Genomic DNA, 6,708 nt, shown 5'->3' with positions numbered 1-6,708 from the left:
ATCAGACTCATACTTTCGCATTCTTCACATACTTGTTGAACGGATCATGGGTTTTTTCTGGTTTGGATCACGTAGTAATGTGGGACCACACTGAAACAATCAATTAAACCTGGTCTTGATAAATATTTTAGAGGATAACGCATGTTAGGTCTAGGTTAGGTCTGGGATTTTCACTCATCAGACTCATACTTTCGCATTCTTCACATACTTGTTGAACGGATCCTGGGTTTTTTCTGGTTTGGATCACGTAGTAATGTGGTACCGCACTGAAACAGTCGATTAAACCTGGTTTCGGTCAATATTTTAGAGGATAACGCAAGTTAAGTCTGGGATTGGTCTGGGATTTGACCTCATCAGACTCACACTTTCGCACACTTCACATACTTGTTGAACAGATCCTGGGTATTTTCTGGTTTGGATCACGTAGTGATGTGGTACCACACAGAAACAGTCGATTAAACCAGGTTTCGATCAATATTTCTGAGGATAACGCATGTTAGGTCTAGGTTAGGCCTGGGATTTTCACTCATCAGTCTCATACTTTCGCATTCTTCACATACTTGTTGAACGGATCCTGGGTTTTTTCTGGTTTGCATCACGTAGTAATGTGGGACCACACTGAAACAGTCAATTAAACCTGGTTTCGATCAATATTTTAGAGAATAATTCATGTTAGGTCTAGGTTAGGTCTGGGATTTGCTCTCATCAGGCTCATTCTTTCGCATATTTCTCATACTTGATGGCTAGATCCTGGGCTTTTTCTGGATTGCATCACGTAGTAATGAAGTACAACACTGAAACAGTCAATTAAACCTGGTTTCCATCAATATCTTAGAGGACAACGCAAGTTAGGTCTGGGATAGGTCTGGGATTTGCCCTCATCAGGCTCATACTTTCGCGTTTTTCACATACTTGTTGAACAGATCCTGGGTTTTTTCTGGTTTGTATCACGTAGTAGTGTGGTACCACACTGAAAGAGTCCATTAAACCAGGTTTCGATCAATATTTTTGAGGATAACGCATGTTAGGTCTAGGTTAGGCCTGGGATTTTCACTCATCAGTCTCATACTTTCGCATTCTTCACATACTTGTTGAACGGATCCTGGGTTTTTTCTGGTTTGGATCACGTAGTAATGTGGGACCACACTGAAACAGTCAATTAAACCTGGTTTCGATCAATATTTTAGAGAATAATACATGTTAGGTCTAGGTTAGGTCTGGGATTTGCTCTCATCAGCCTCATTCTTTCGCATATTTCTCATACTTGATGGCTAGATCCTGGGCTTTTTCTGGATTGCATCACGTAGTAATGAAGTACAACACTGAAACAGTCAATCAAACCTGGTTTCCATCAATATCTTAGAGGACAACGCAAGTTAGGTCTGGGATAGGTCTGGGATTTGCCCTCATCAGGCTCATACTTTCGCATTCTTCACATACTTGTTGAGCGGATCCTGGGTTTTTACCGGTTTGGATCACATAGTAATGTGGTACCACACTGAAACATTCAATTAAACCTGGTCTTGATAAATATTTTAGAGGATAACGCATGTTAGGTCTGGGTTAGGTCTAGGATTTGCCCTCATCAGGCTCATACGTTCGCATATTTCTCATACTTCATGGCTGGATCCTGGGCTATTTCTGGATTGGACCACGTAGTAATGTGGTACCACACTGAAACAGTCAATTAAACCTGGTTTTGATGAATATTTTAGAGAATAATTCATGTTAGGCCTAGGTTAGGTCAGGGATTTGCTCTCATCAGGCTCATTCTTTCGCATATTTCTCATACTAGATGGCTAGATCCTGGGCTGTTTCTGGATTGTATCACGTAGTAATTTGGTACCACGCTGAAACAGTCAATTAAACCTGGTTTCGATCAATATTTTGCAGGATAACGCAAGTTAGGTCTGGCATAGGTCTGGGATTCGCCCTCATCAGACTCATACATTCGCGTTTTTCACATACTTGTTGAACTGATCCTGGGCTTTTTCTGGTTTGGATCACGTAGTAATGTGGTACCACACTGAAACAGTCAATTAAGCCTGGTTTCGATCAATATTTGAGAGAATAATTCATGTTAGGTCTAGGTTAGGTCTGGGAATTGCTCTCATCAGGCTCATTCTTTCGCATATTTCACATACTTGACGGCTAGATCCTGGGCTTTCTCTGGATTGCATCACGTAGTAATGAAGTACAACACTGAAACAGTCAATTAAACCTGGTTTCCATCAATATTTTAGAGGACAGCGCATGTTAGGTCTAGGTTAGGCCTGGGATTTGCTCTCATTAGGGTCATACTTTCGCAGTTTTAACATACATGTTGACCTGATCGAGGGTTTTTTCTGCTTTGGATCACGTAGTAAAGTGGTACCACACTGAAACAGTCCATTAAACCTGGTTTGGATCAATATTTTTGAGGATAACGCATGTTAGGTCTAGGTTGGGCCGTGGATTTGCCCTCATCAGGCTCATACTTTCGCATATTTCTCATACTTGACGGCTAGATCCTGGGCTTTTTCTGGATTGCATCAGGTAGTAATGAAGTACAACACTGAAACAGTCAATTAAACCTGGTTTCGATCAACATTTTAGAGAATAATTCATGTTAGGTCTAGGTTAGGTCTGGGAATTGCTCTCATCAGGCTCATTCTTTCGCATATTTCACATACTTGACGCCTAGATCCTGGGCTTTCTCTGGATTGCATCACGTAGTAATGAAGTACAACACTGAAACAGTCAATTAAACCTGGTTTCCATCAATATTTTAGAGGACAGCGCATGTTAGGTCTAGGTTAGGCCTGGGATATGCTCTCATTAGGGTCATACTTTCGCAGTTTTAACATACATGTTGACCTGATCGAGGGTTTTTTCTGCTTTGGATCACGTAGTAAAGTGGTACCACACTGAAACAGTCCATTAAACCTGGTTTGGATCAATATTTTTGCGGATAACGCATGTTAGGTCTAGGTTGGGCCGTGGATTTGCCCTCATCAGGCTCATACTTTCGCATATTTCTCACACTTCATGGCTAGATCCTGGGCTGTTTCTGGATTGTATCACGTAGTAATTTGGTACCACGCTGAAACAGTCAATTAAACCTGGTTTCAATCAATATTTTGCAGGATAACGCAAGTTAGGTCTGGCATAGGTCTGGGATTCGCCCTCATCAGACTCATACTTTCGCGTTTTTCACATACTTGTTGAACTGATCCTGGGCTTTTTCTGGTTTGGATCACGTAGTAATGTGGTACCACACTGAAACAGTCAATAAAGCCTGGTTTCGATCAATATTTGAGAGAATAATTCATGTTAGGTTTAGGTTAGGTCTGGGATTTGCTCTCATCAGGCTCATACTTTCGCAGACTTCACATACTCGTTTGACAGATCCTGGGTTATTTTCTGGTTTGGATCACGTAGTAATGTGGGACCACATTGAAACAGTCAATTAAACCTGGTCTTGATAAATATTTTAGAGGATAACGCATGTTAGGTCTGGGATAGGTCTGGGATTTGCCCTCATCAGACTCATACTTTCGCACACTTCACATACTCGTTGAACAGATCCTGGGTTTTTTCTGGTTTGGATCACGTAGTAGTGTGGTACCACACTGAAACAGTCCATTAAACCTGGTTGCGATCAATATTTTAGAGGATAACGCATGTTAGGTCTGGGTTAGGACTATTATTTGCCCTCATCAGGCTCATTCTTTCGCATATTTCTCAAACTTGATGGCTAGATCCTGGGCTTTTTCTGGATTACATCACGTAGTAATCTGGTACCACACTGAAACATTCAATTAAACCTGGTCTTGATAAATATTTTAGAAGATAACGTACGTTAGGTCTGGGTTAGGTCTAGGATTTGCCCTCATCAGGCTCATACTTTCGCATATTTCTCATACTTCATGGCTAGATCCTGGGCTATTTCTGGATTGGATCTCGTAGTAAAGTGGTACCACACTGAAACATTCAATGGAACCTGGTCTGGATAAATATTTTAGAGGATAACGCATGTTAGGTCTGGGTTAGGTCTAGGATTTGCTCTCATCAGACTCATACTTTCGCACACTACACATACTCGTTGAACAGATCCTGGGTTTTTTCTGGTTTGGATCACGTAGTAATGTGGTACCACACTGAAACAGTCGACTAAACCAGGTTTCGATCAATATTTTTGAGGATAACGCATGTTAGGTCTAGGTTAGGTCTGGGATTTGCTCTCATCAGGCTCATTCATTCGCATATTTCTCATACTTGATATCTAGATCCTGGGCTTTTTCTGGATTGCATCACGTAGTAATGAAGTACAACACTCAAACAGTCAATTAAACCTGGTTTCCATCAATATCTTAGAGGACAACGCAAGTTAGGTCAGGGATAGGTCGGGGATTTGCCCTCATCAGACTCATACTTTCGCACACTTCACATACTTTTGGAACAGATCCTGGGTTATTTTCTGGTTTGGATCACATAGTAATGGGGTACCACACTGAAACAGTCGATTAAACCAGGTTTCGATCAATATTTTTGAGGATAACGCATGTTAGGTCTTGGTTAGGCCTGGGATTTTCACTCATCAGACTCATACTTTCGCATTCTTCACATACTTGTTGAACGGATCATGGGTTTTTTCTGGTTTGGATCACGTAGTAATGTGGGACCACACTGAAACAATCAATTAAACCTGGTCTTGATAAATATTTTAGAGGATAACGCATGTTAGGTCTAGGTTAGGTCTGGGATTTTCACTCATCAGACTCATACTTTCGCATTCTTCACATACTTGTTGAACGGATCCTGGGTTTTTTCTGGTTTGGATCACGTAGTAATGTGGTACCGCACTGAAACAGTCGATTAAACCTGGTTTCGGTCAATATTTTAGAGGATAACGCAAGTTAAGTCTGGGATTGGTCTGGGATTTGACCTCATCAGACTCACACTTTCGCACACTTCACATACTTGTTGAACAGATCCTGGGTATTTTCTGGTTTGGATCACGTAGTGATGTGGTACCACACAGAAACAGTCGATTAAACCAGGTTTCGATCAATATTTCTGAGGATAACGCATGTTAGGTCTAGGTTAGGCCTGGGATTTTCACTCATCAGTCTCATACTTTCGCATTCTTCACATACTTGTTGAACGGATCCTGGGTTTTTTCTGGTTTGCATCACGTAGTAATGTGGGACCACACTGAAACAGTCAATTAAACCTGGTTTCGATCAATATTTTAGAGAATAATTCATGTTAGGTCTAGGTTAGGTCTGGGATTTGCTCTCATCAGGCTCATTCTTTCGCATATTTCTCATACTTGATGGCTAGATCCTGGGCTTTTTCTGGATTGCATCACGTAGTAATGAAGTACAACACTGAAACAGTCAATTAAACCTGGTTTCCATCAATATCTTAGAGGACAACGCAAGTTAGGTCTGGGATAGGTCTGGGATTTGCCCTCATCAGGCTCATACTTTCGCGTTTTTCACATACTTGTTGAACAGATCCTGGGTTTTTTCTGGTTTGTATCACGTAGTAGTGTGGTACCACACTGAAAGAGTCCATTAAACCAGGTTTCGATCAATATTTTTGAGGATAACGCATGTTAGGTCTAGGTTAGGCCTGGGATTTTCACTCATCAGTCTCATACTTTCGCATTCTTCACATACTTGTTGAACGGATCCTGGGTTTTTTCTGGTTTGGATCACGTAGTAATGTGGGACCACACTGAAACAGTCAATTAAACCTGGTTTCGATCAATATTTTAGAGAATAATACATGTTAGGTCTAGGTTAGGTCTGGGATTTGCTCTCATCAGCCTCATTCTTTCGCATATTTCTCATACTTGATGGCTAGATCCTGGGCTTTTTCTGGATTGCATCACGTAGTAATGAAGTACAACACTGAAACAGTCAATCAAACCTGGTTTCCATCAATATCTTAGAGGACAACGCAAGTTAGGTCTGGGATAGGTCTGGGATTTGCCCTCATCAGGCTCATACTTTCGCATTCTTCACATACTTGTTGAGCGGATCCTGGGTTTTTACCGGTTTGGATCACATAGTAATGTGGTACCACACTGAAACATTCAATTAAACCTGGTCTTGATAAATATTTTAGAGGATAACGCATGTTAGGTCTGGGTTAGGTCTAGGATTTGCCCTCATCAGGCTCATACGTTCGCATATTTCTCATACTTCATGGCTGGATCCTGGGCTATTTCTGGATTGGACCACGTAGTAATGTGGTACCACACTGAAACAGTCAATTAAACCTGGTTTTGATGAATATTTTAGAGAATAATTCATGTTAGGCCTAGGTTAGGTCAGGGATTTGCTCTCATCAGGCTCATTCTTTCGCATATTTCTCATACTAGATGGCTAGATCCTGGGCTGTTTCTGGATTGTATCACGTAGTAATTTGGTACCACGCTGAAACAGTCAATTAAACCTGGTTTCGATCAATATTTTGCAGGATAACGCAAGTTAGGTCTGGCATAGGTCTGGGATTCGCCCTCATCAGACTCATACATTCTCGTTTTTCACATACTTGTTGAACTGATCCTGGGCTTTTTCTGGTTTGGATCACGTAGTAATGTGGTACCACACTGAAACAGTCAATTAAGCCTGGTTTCGATCAATATTTGAGAGAATAATTCATGTTAGGTCTAGGTTAGGTCTGGGAATTGCTCTCATCAGGCTCATTCTTTCG

Source organism: Colletes latitarsis, unplaced genomic scaffold, assembly GCF_051014445.1.
Source record: "Colletes latitarsis isolate SP2378_abdomen unplaced genomic scaffold, iyColLati1 scaffold0018, whole genome shotgun sequence".
In the NCBI taxonomy this organism is placed as follows: Eukaryota; Metazoa; Arthropoda; class Insecta; order Hymenoptera; family Colletidae; genus Colletes; species Colletes latitarsis.
This window is presented reverse-complemented; position numbering follows the sequence as displayed.